Source organism: Phyllostomus discolor, chromosome 2, assembly GCF_004126475.2.
Source record: "Phyllostomus discolor isolate MPI-MPIP mPhyDis1 chromosome 2, mPhyDis1.pri.v3, whole genome shotgun sequence".
In the NCBI taxonomy this organism is placed as follows: Eukaryota; Metazoa; Chordata; class Mammalia; order Chiroptera; family Phyllostomidae; genus Phyllostomus; species Phyllostomus discolor.
The window spans coordinates 85,502,731-85,514,630 of record NC_040904.2 but is presented as its reverse complement, the minus strand read 5'-3'; the positions used below and the strand labels follow the sequence as shown (position 1 = coordinate 85,514,630).

The following is an 11,900-nucleotide window of genomic DNA, read 5'->3' as shown; positions in this document are numbered from 1 at the left end:
AATTAAGTCTTTCTAAACATGTGTCTGTATTAGTTTCCTAAAGTTCCTGTAAGAAAGTACTGCAAACCAGGCGGTTTAACCAACAGAAATTTATTCTTGCAGTTCTGGAGGCTAGACATCTGAAATCAAGATGTAGTCAGAGTCCATTCCTTCGGAGTGCTGTGAGGGAGAATTTGTTCCATGTCTCTCTCCTAACTTCTGCTGGTCTCAGGACACCTTGGCTTATAGAAAACATTCTCCCTAAGTCTTCACATCATCTTCCGTCTATGTGTGTCTGCCTCTGAGCTCAAAGTTTCCTTTTTCATAAGGATACAGCCATATTTATTATAATTATGCCCTACCCTAGTGACCTAATCTTTATCATCTATAAAAACCTTATTTTCATGTCAGGTCACATTCAGAAGTACTGAGGATTAGGAATTCAATATATTTTTGTGGAGAATACACAATTCAATACATAATGGTGTTGTAAACAGGATTAATAAAACATAACAGCATTAGTCCTGGCTGGTGTGGCTCAATGGATTGAGTGTTAGCCTGTGAAACAAAGTGCTGCTGGTTAGATTTCCAGTCAGAACCCATGCCTGGGTTGTGGGCCAGGTCCCTAGTTGGGTGGTCACAAGAGGCAACTAGACATTGATGTTTCTCTCCCTTTCTCCCTCTCCTCCCTTCTCTCTAAAAATAAATAAAAAACATCTTAAAAAACAACAACAACAGTGTCTTAAATTCTAATGTTTGTAGAACATTTTATTTGACTATTTCCATCAGCATTTAAACATGCTAAAGACCAAACCTACAACAAAAACATCTTTCTTTATTTTAATACACAATCTCAAGTTACCATTTCTATTTTTATCCTGTTTTAGTTGAATCTCCTGTAAAAACTATTCTGTTTGTGATCTTTATTTCCAAACCCCACATACACCCTACTATAATAAGTTTTCATGTTACACTGCACTGATGAAGTAGTCTCTAATTAGGTTAATGGTGATATCCATTTTGTTAAGGGCATTTTCGATTTTTTTTCTGTCTTCAATTTGCTTATCTTTTCTGGATCATTATGAGAAGATGCAATCTGCATTGGGCCCTGAGCATTCCTGTGTGTTCTGCCTGACTATTCCAAGACTGCAAATTCCTGACTGTTCTTTTTTGTTTGTTTGTATTCTTTGTTTTGTTTTTAAATATTTTGTTTTTAATAACTTACGTTTATTTCTTTCTTAGAAAAATAAATAATGTACTTTTTATTATATTTTACTGCTTTTTATTCCAGTTGTCCCTGCTTTTTCTCCCTTTGCCCACCTCTACCCAACTCCCCTCCACCCAGCCCCCCTCCCTTCCCTTGCCTGACTATTCTCTATTCGGGCTGATTTTCAGGTTTGTGTTTCCAGCAAGCAATCCAAAGTATAACATTTTATTTCATGTATACAGCGTACTTGCTCTCACCCTACTACAAAAGTGTTAATCTTCCAATAAGTATTCCTCTCCTATACTGCAATACATTGAATGTGCATGCATTGTATCATGGGCACTTCACAGCTCTCCATGGGATTTAGAGGACAGAAGGAACTAGCAGGAGCAGTATGTTGCTCCTATAACTGCTGTTTTTGCTGTGAATAATAAAGTCGTTTGTCTCTAACCCATGAGTCTCATGTCTTCTCTCAGCTTTCATAGAACAATAACAGATTAGCTTATTAGTTTGCATATGTAGAAAACTCCAGACTCTTCTCCATTCTTGATAATTATTTGACATTATTTGATATTCTTCACTGTTACCTCTCAGACCATGTCTTTCAGATTTCCTTTTCAAGCAGTTCTTTTTCTAACAAGTCATCAATTTCTGCAATTTCTTAAAGCTTAGAAATAGGCCTTTTACTTAGAGTTTCTTCCTAGGAAATTTCAACTCCTCCATAGTATGGTTACCATGGTGATCCCCAGATCTGTTTCTTCAGCTCAGAGCTTTCTTATGGCATATCAGTATATGCAACTACTGGCTTGACATGTCAGTTGGATATTTTGAAGATATTACAAGTTCATAATGTACATGACCAGCTTCACAGTCCTTCTCATCAAACCCGATTTTCTTTCACTAGTCCATCTCACAGTAAATGGCATCATCATTTATCTACCTGCTGAGGACATTCACTCCCTTCTGCATCTCTCTTCCTATCTAATCCATCACCAAGATCAATTGCCTTTGTTATTTCAATATCCAAGGAATCAGTTTTGCTCTTTGTTGTAACCTTCACTCTATTCTTAGCTGTTGTTATCTCCTAAGTGGACAGCCTCACACATTACTCTATATTCATTCTGTTCTCCTTCTAGTCTATTTTTCAACTGTAACCAGAGCGAATGATCACTTCCAAACTCACATTAAATCATGTCATCCCTCTGCTTAAAGCCTGCTTAAAACCTTTGTTGCACTTAAGGTAAATGTCATCAGGTTACTCCTACTCATTATTTTGATCACAGCCCATGTAAAGCTTTCAGTGACTACACAGTCAGATTTGGATCCTTTGTTAAATAATCACATCAAACCTTGTTTTCTTTCTCCAGAGAACTTTTGCAGATGACTGTTCTATAACTTTAGTGTGATTATGTAATTAATGTTCTTGTCCCTTTTCAGACAGTAAGTTCTACGAGAGTAAGGACCCATGTTTGAGTTAATTGACATTGAATCTCCAGCAAGAAGTACAGTGTTTGTCCCAAACTGTCACTCAACTATTTGAGAGTGAGCAAGAGAATGACTGCTTTGGAGAAGCAACCATGTATTTTCCCTTATCTTAAAATGTTTGTTGTGCTTTAGATAACAGTTCATACAGAAGCCAATGGGATGCTTTAAAAATTATAAGTCGTGTCATATTTGCTCTTATATCAAACTCTCCATGGCTTCCCATCACAATTAGACAAAATTCAAATTTTTATTTTGGTTAAAAGGCCTGATATGTTTTAGCTCCTAGCTAACCTGTGACCTTCTCCTAGCCCTCTTTCTCTCCCCTAAGACAATAAAGTGACACTGGATATTACTCCTTTATTTCTACCCAGAACCCTATGTACCAATTGGTCCTCTTAATCTTTGTTTCATTGACTCATTTTGTCTCTTAGATCTCAGTTTAAATATCATGCAAGTTTCCCTGTCCAACAAACCTGAACCAGTGTTCCATTCAGTCCCTCTCAGCCCTTTTCACAATTTGGTAATTTTCCTATTTGATTGTTTATTTACAGTCCATGTTTTGCCACTCCTACACACACACACACACACACACACACACACACACACAGCTCATCCCACTGGAAAATTCCTTACATGTAGACTTTCTTGTTCACTCATGCATGTGTCTTGCCAGGTGTATTGTAGTCACTCAATAAATAATTTCAAAATAAATTAACATATTCTTAAATTTACAGGTCAGATACATTCCATAAATACTTTTGCTTTAGAAAATTAAAATTGCCTCATATTACCAAATGTGATAATGATTATGATTTTGTAACATGGCTCAAAACAGTTATTTTCTTTTTATCATTTGGGGTTTGTCTGTAAATCAGTATGGAATCTGTAGGTCTATGATTTTTGTTTTCTTCATCACTGATTTACCCTGAGAACAAGTTGACTATTCCTTTCAGCAATGTGAAATTGAGCAAAGATTTAATCTAATGTGATAGAGTGCTTTGACTCCTCATTTGAGGTTAGTGCAAACACAGAGGAGCTAGAGGGTTCCTTAACTATCCTCTGATCTTGAAACATCTCTTCCTTCTGTACTGTCCCAGTATTTGGATTTGAAAACAACAGGCTGTACACCACTAATCTATAATATTTTCAAGAGTAGAATTTAATTATCTCAACCTCTTTACCTTTAAGCTATGGATTAATAGTTTCTTTTTTCCATTTTTTCTAGTTTTCTGAATGTACTAGCAACATAGCTCATCTGCCTCTCCTTTGAATTGTGCTGGCATCACAACTGTGAATGAAAGCTTGAAATCTACAGAACTCTTGAACAGCAAGTGGTAACATATTTAGAAAAAAGTTGGAGAAGCTAGTCTCGATTTGATACATTAGCAAATACCAGAGGAAAAAACTCTCCCTCAAATGCAGCTCAACATGTGTCCTTTTACTTGTTTTCATGTGGGAAAATAAGGTATAAATTCTCCTACACTATGGACAACCTTTCTGAGATATGCTTTGGTCTTTGAGGTTAGCCTTAGGCAAATTTTGAAATATTTGAAATTATTCTTGTGCATGTTGTGTTAGTGTTTACCTTTATTTTTACATTGCTAATCCCTTGTACACAAAGGTCCAACATTTTAAGCTCCTCATTTAATCTTTCCTTGGCAGTGTGCCACAATTTGTAACTTCCTCCTCATTTTCCCTTCCACCCCACATCAATGGCTCTATTTAATCTAACGAATGAATTCAAACTACTTAGCAAAAACTAGTTGGTTAATGCCCTACCCTTTCAGAAAATGCATTTCTCTTTAAATCACGCCTATCCCTTCCCTCAAAAATGTGATTTAGGGATCTTGTTTAAGTCTTTGTAGGTTGTTGTTGTTGTTGTTGTTATTTATTTCTGATCAAGTAGGAACAAGAAAGTTCAGTTTGAATTAACAAAGAATATTACAAATGGTAAGTCCGACAATCACACAGTCTTGTAGAAAAGAAGGCTGTGATTTGGTAAATATATTACATACAAGCTCTAACAATTTATGAAGCAGGCAGTATCCAAAGGCATGAAACATGTCACGAGAGCACATAATTAAGTTTGTCAATACAGACATGTAAAGTGTAATCAAAGACCTGGTGGTCAAGTGGTAAGGAAAATAAAACTCAAGTGTCCTTTTAAAATACCAGTGAGCCAAAAAGAAAACAAATAAAGCCAGTACCAGTTGCTGGAATTGTAGCATGTACATGAAGGCTAGTTGTGAACAGCTCATGGTTGGTTGGTTGACAGAGCACAGTTTCATGTTCTATAATAAGACGCCTTTTTAGGAATCAGAATCCACACTGTGCTCATTCTAAGGTAGCTGGAATCTGGTATTTTGGAAAAGGAGGGCACTCTGCAGAAGGGTCACCAAAGGGTAGAAGCACAAGTCCTTTGTTAAAACTCTAGATCCAAGATTCTTTAATCAGAGTTAGAATGTTTATTATTTCCTACCCCTTTTCTTTAATTTTCTATTACAACTGAAGCATAAGTGTGCATGAAATGATTATATAGACAAATCTCCATCAGCCATTATGCAGCCTGGATTATTTAAGCAAGAAAATATTTTCTGCCCTGGCTGGCGTAGCTCAGTGGATTGAGCATAGGCTGGGAACCAAAGTGCCCCAGGTTTGATTCCCAGCCAGGGTACATTCCTGGGTTGCAGGCCATAACCCCCAGCAACTGCACATTGATGTTTCTCTCTCTCTCTCTCTATCTCCCTCCCTTCCCTCTCTAAAAAATAAATAAATAAAATATTTTAAAAAAAGAAAATATTTTCTCAGAGTGGAACATTCTGTGTGTCAGTAGTAAGTGCTTTATAAATGGCAATAGTTACCTAAACATATTATTATTATTATTATTATTATTATTATTATTATTATCTTCTACAGTTGTTGGTTGAGAGGGTGAGTTACTGTTTTGGGTTTTAGAAACAGTTGGCACTCAGTTTAGAAGACACTTTTTTCACCTAAAACCATGAAACTCAGTAAGACATGGACTTATAGTAAGTAATGGGAGAACCACTTCCCATTGAAGAAGACATTGAAGGATAGACATGAGTGGTCTAGTTTGAAACAATATGCATTATAGGTAAATAGGGAGTAACTGGCTATATTAACATATACTGGCTAACATACATGTACTTACCACTTAGTATACACACATATGAATATAGATATAATTATATATCCATAAATCCATTTAATGGATATATTGATCTTTCTATATATATCTTCCTCTTATCTTTATAATGCCTTTCCATGATGATTATTTTGCTCCTTTTTATAAAAGAAATTGGACCTTAAGCAATTTAATGAATCCTGAAGCCATATGCAGCTCTATAATATTTTTAAAGTTTCTGACAGCAAAGGTTGATTCATGGACTACTTTAAGAAAGAAACCATAAGATAATGTGATAGAATATTGGAGGTGAAACTGAGGGTGGATGCAAAGACATGGTGTAGCAGCTTTTGTATTAGCCACTCTTAGGTTTGTTAATAACTCCATCAGGTACCACCTGGGGTATATTGGTCAAGAAACTTGTTGTAAGCTTGGGTTTCCTTATTTTTGACATAGGGTTAATGATACGAAACCACAGATCCAAGAAACTCAGAGAAAAATGAGAAGGATAAATAGGAAGAAGGAGGAGGAGGAGAGGAAGAAGGAGGAGGAGGTGAGGAATAAGAATAAGAAGAAGAAGAAGAAAAAGAAGGAGAAGAAGAAGAAGAAGAAGAAGAAGGAGAAGGAGAAGGAGAAGGAGAAGGAGAAGGAGAAGGAGAAGGAGAAGGAGAAGGAGAAGGAGAAGGAGAAGGAGAAGAAGGAAGGAGAGGAGGGGGAGGAGAAGAAGGAGGAGAAGGAGAAAGAGGAGAAGGAGCAACAAAAAAACCATACCTAAGTCTCTAATGGTTGTGGCACAGTTGGTTAGGTGTCATTCTTAGGGCAAAACATCACTGGTTCAAATCCCAATCTAGGCACACGCCTGGGCTGTGGGTTTGGTTCCCAGTCAGGGTATGTACAAGAAACAACTGATTAATGTTTTTCTCTTGCATCAATGTTTCTGTTCTTTTATTTCTTCCTCCTTTTCTCTCTCTCTAAAAATAAATAAATAAAATCTACACCTAGCCATATCATATTCAAACTACAGAAATCAAAAATGGGGTAGTAGGCATTCAATGATTAAAACAACTTCAGTATGTCTATTCATATAACTGTTGCTTGGTAAATTGCATGTAGATGATGCCATAATGGGTCTAATTATAGGAAACTGATTGTTTTGCATGTTTATAATACTATAAGGAAAAAAGAGCTTATCATGATTAAGGAGAGATACACAAATTGTCATTTCTAGTCCCTTTTGTGTTACCCAGAACCTTTGTATAAGTTATGGAATATATGGATCTTATTCTCGGTTACCTTGCCAGATTATATAGACCCAATGCAAACATTAGTGTCAGATTACCTTTCAAGGTGGTCTAAGGGAGAAATCTTTCAAATTGAATTAAAAAATGTTCTAATGATTTAAAATCAAATTATATGCAAAATGTAGGAGATTATTTTCTATATGGTGAGACATTGACAAATAGCACATACTATTTCAAATAACTCTGTTACCTCAACTTCTACTCCTTTTGGCTATTTTTCCTACTTAGTAATAGAAAATACCTAAGCTTTTTTAGCCAATTATTTTAGGCAAGAAAAGGTAGTTTTAGTTTACAATCTTTGTATTTTTTGTCACATGACCTCTCTTCTTCTTTCATCAAAATTTTACCACAAAGAATTCTAAAACTACTCTTTTTCTCTAAGATACCTCTTGGCTCCATATTTTTTCTTGGCAGTGGTATCCAGATGGTACAGATTCACATGCAGAGCATAAAATATGAAAACCTGCCTAAGTATTTCTGGAAGGAAGCAGAGTTGAAGTCTTGGAAAAAAAAAAAAAAAAAAAAAAAGAAAAGAAAAAAGAAAAAGAAAAGAAAGCAGGAGAATTCCATAGATCAAATTGAACTCTTCCAGTTAGAATCTATGATGGTTCCATAACTAATTTTCTTATTCTTATACATTGACCCTAGAATTTCAGTCAAGCTCTTGGATTTTTATCCATCTACTCAGGGCTGCATCTTTCATTAAATGGTGTAAAATTTCTAGCTTAATTTTTCCAAGTCAATGTTTTTAGTTTTGAAAAAGCAGTAAAAAGTTTTTAATAATAAAAAGCTTTCTATATTTATAGTATTCCTATTATTTAGCCTGCAGATCCTGGAAATGTTTATTTTATCTAAGATAACAACAAAGGAAAATATCACAATAGAGCAAAAGAGAAGAGAAATTTGTACTCAGATTGTGAGGAACATGCTAATATTTCACAGATAATGTTACCACTGCACTGGAGTCATTATACTTGGGCAGAGGTGTCAAGACCTATTTGCTTTTATTTGTGTCTTCTTTGAAGGTCATCACTAGAAATCTGGATTTTCAAATTCAATCTTGGTTTGATGTTCAGGACCAGGTAAAGTCTAAGTTCTGTATTTCTTCTTTTGAGAAGGAATAATTAGGAGATAGATGCAGAATTTGGAATTTGGATTCTTTTATTTTAGTATACCACATTTTATAAACAGATGATTATTCCTGGATTTAAGAAAAAAGAGATGCCAGATGGTGAGACTGAAAAGCAACATTCGAACTGAAGTTCTACAATAATAGAGAGAAAAATAAAGAAAGAACTCTCATTGTAAAATGTTTTTGGTTATCTGTTTCAAGTATTCTCTGAGTAAACATTCTTCTTTAAGGAAATGTATTTTTTATATAATCTTTACTGTGTTTTTTCATTACCATTTAGTTCCCTTATATCCCCCTCCCCATAGCAATCATCACCCTGTTGTCTAAGTCTACAAGTTATTTTAAGGAAATGTATTTTAACTTGAGGCTCTTAAGAGACCATCACATAAACAAAAATTAGTAAAACTATGGTACTATACAAGGTCTATTCAGAAAAAGTCCAACCTTTGTTAGTAGAATGAGAATGCTTTGCATGAGATGATGTAACCTAGCAGCCAAAGAGAGTGAACCAGAATGCACATGTGTGAACAATGACAACTTCACTGTACTAGTCAGTGCGGGTGGTAGACACCATTGTTAAACATGTGTACTGCGTGTCTGTCACATTCAAAATGACCAAACAGGTAGAACAAAGAATCTGCATCATATTTTATGATAAGATTGAACATTCCTCTGTGGAAAGTATTTGGATGATTTAGAAGGACACAGCTATGGGCAACTGGTGATTGGCAGCTTCATCACGACAATGTGGTCACTCATACATCACATCCTGTGCACAATTTTTTTGTGAAATATCAAATCACCCAGGTGACTTGGCCCCCCTACAGCCTAGATTTGGTTCCCTGTCACTTCTGGCTTTCCCCCAAACTAAAATTACTTTTGAAAAGGAAGATATTTCAGGCCATTGATGAGATTCAGGAAAATACAATGGGGCAGCTGATGGTGATTGGGAGAAGTCTGTGAGGTTCCAGTGTGCCTACTTTGAAGGGGACAGAGGCATCATTGTCCCATGACAATATTTCTTGTATCTTAAATCTTCTTCAATAAGTATTTCTGTTTTTCATAATACATGGTTGAATACCTTCTGGATAGACATCATATATTTTGACAAGATGCTTTCTGAATTGTTTTAGAGTTTCTAATTTCTGTCTTTTTATGATGGAGTCTATATTGTGAATTTACTGAAAATTACTGATTGGTGTTGATTGAAGGCTTTGGTCATTAACAGTTGTGTGGATAAAAGTGTAAATTTCTCTGAGAGGTACAGTAAGTTGGCACAGTAGTCAAGACTTCATTCCACAAATATCTGTAAGCATATTTTATGTCAAGGCACTTTTTTGTGATTTACTTTTAGGAGTGAGGTCAGGGAACTCTGAGGACAAAGTTGTGTTGCTGGTAAGAGAACAAATTTATTGAACTTCCTTAGATATTGATTTGTGAAAAGTAAACTCACTTTAGCATCAGAAGGACTATGCATGAACACAAAGATGTATACTTTCATATACTTAGTCAAAACTCTTTATTTTTGAAACTTGATCTTTGAAAATGATTGGTGATTCGACCTATGTATATCCATCTCATGTCACTACATACATACATCAGAGGATACAGATAAACTCAAAACATCTGGATAATATTAGTCTGTGATTTCTCTTAAAGCATGAAGTAAAAAAGAAATGGTGGTTCAAATTAATAGTTGGTTCCGTAAATTTACAAGAGCACTTTGTGTGTGTTATACTTAAGTGTGTTATTCTTAAAATCTTAGGAAAAACTTTTAATCAACTCTGTGGTAGAAAACTTAAGATTTCTCCAACAATCCTCCTTACCCCTTTAAGCATGCTCCTTTGCAATGAGGCTTAACCACTTCTCCAATCAAAAAGTGAAGTCTATTATCTCCACCTCTAGAACCCAGGCTTATCTATTACATGCTTCGACCAACTAATTATGGCAGAAATGACACTGTGTAATGTCTGAGCTTGGGTCTCAATAAATCTTGCAGTTTTCACCCTTGCTCTCTTGAAATGCTTCTGCCATCATGTGATGTCTAGCCTACTGTAAGATGAATGGTCTCATGGAGCACAGACAAGCCATTGCAGCTGAGGCGTTCCAGATCAACCAGCTGACAGCCAGTAGCAGCCATTAGAAATGTTACTGAGACCATCTTATGTGTTCCATCCCCAGCTGAGCAGCCAGATGACTTCATACATTACAGTGGCCCTAGAGGATAGCAGCAGAACTGCCTAGGAAGCACTTAGCCCAAAATGTAGAATTATGACTAAATAAAATGTGTGTTAAAGAGAAGAAAGAAAACAAGCTCTTGAAGGAAACAAAAAAGAATGAGAAAGATTAGTTTAAAGAAAAAGGAAAAGAAAGGACAGAATACGTTTGTGGGCTATCCTTCCTGCCAGCCAGCTAGCAGGGGCCCAAACACAAGCACTGAGGGCTTCTTCCCCAAGTCCCGAAACAGATGCAGTCCTAGCTGAGGCCATTAAGGCATGTGTCCAGAAAAGTGGTACATCAGTTGTTGCTATTTGAAAATATATCCTCCAGAAGTGCCTTCATTGGAGCTAGAGAGAAGTGGCTACCCCCTTAAATGAGCACTGAAAGGAGAGTTGAATAGAGGTGTCATCAAACATGCAAAAGGGAAAGGAGTTTCCCTTCTGGGAGTTTTTTTGTGGTCCAGAAATCAATAAAAGCCCCTCAGAAATCCAGAAGCAGAAAGAACAGGAGATCTGCAGTGGATTCAGAACCAGATGTAAAAGTGGAGGATATCCTCCCACTGATCTTCACCTTTGTGAACCTGAAGAAGCTTCTTGCAGTCTCTTCAGAAAATACATGTCTCAGTATTACCTAAAACCTAGAGTGGACACCAGGTATGACCTGTTGGCCCGGACTTAAAAGCACATTATGAACCTAACCCCTTTTCATGAGAAAGGAGAAAAAATAAATATTCAATAAGGATTACTTTTAGCTAAGTTAGGGATAAAACTTTTGTGCAGGTTTAATTTTTTACCCCAATAATTTTTCATATTTCCATATATAGCTTCATTTTGAAACCCAAACTACATGTTAACTTTTATAAGAGCCTGATAAACTCTTCTCATGATGTCAGCTGCTAGAATATTCAGTGTTAAACTCTATATTGTCTCATATGCTCATTATTTTAATTATGTTTTCTAATTTTTATATTGTGGCAAAATACACATAAAATAAAGTTTACCATATTAACCATTTTTAAATGTACAGTGTTTATAGTATTAAATGTATTCATAATATGCTACCATCACCACCATCCATCTCCAGAACTATTTTCATATTGTAAAAATGCAGCTTGGTTCCCATTAAATAAGAAATCCTCAGTTTATCTTTTCCTTCAGCCCCTAGTTACTACCATTTTACTTTCTCTCTCTGACCTTGACTATTCTAAGTACCTCATATAAGTGCAATCATATAGTATTTGTCTTTTTGTGACTGGCTTCTTTAAGCATAATATTTTCAAGGTTCATTCATGTTTTTGCATAAGTCAAATTTATTTTTTAAGGCTCAATAATATTGCATTGCTTGAATATCCTACATTTGAATTATCTATTCATCTGTCAAAGAATACTTGAGTGGCTTCATATTTTAGCTATTATGAATGTTGCTGCAATG

At 35.7% G+C, this 11,900-nt stretch overlaps 1 pseudogene; it reads left to right on the top strand.

The window, feature by feature from the left end:
- Nucleotides 1–1,521: 1,521 nt before the first annotated feature.
- LOC118498287 lies at nucleotides 1,522–11,213 on the top strand (annotated as a pseudogene).
- Nucleotides 11,214–11,900: the final 687 nt, after the last annotated feature.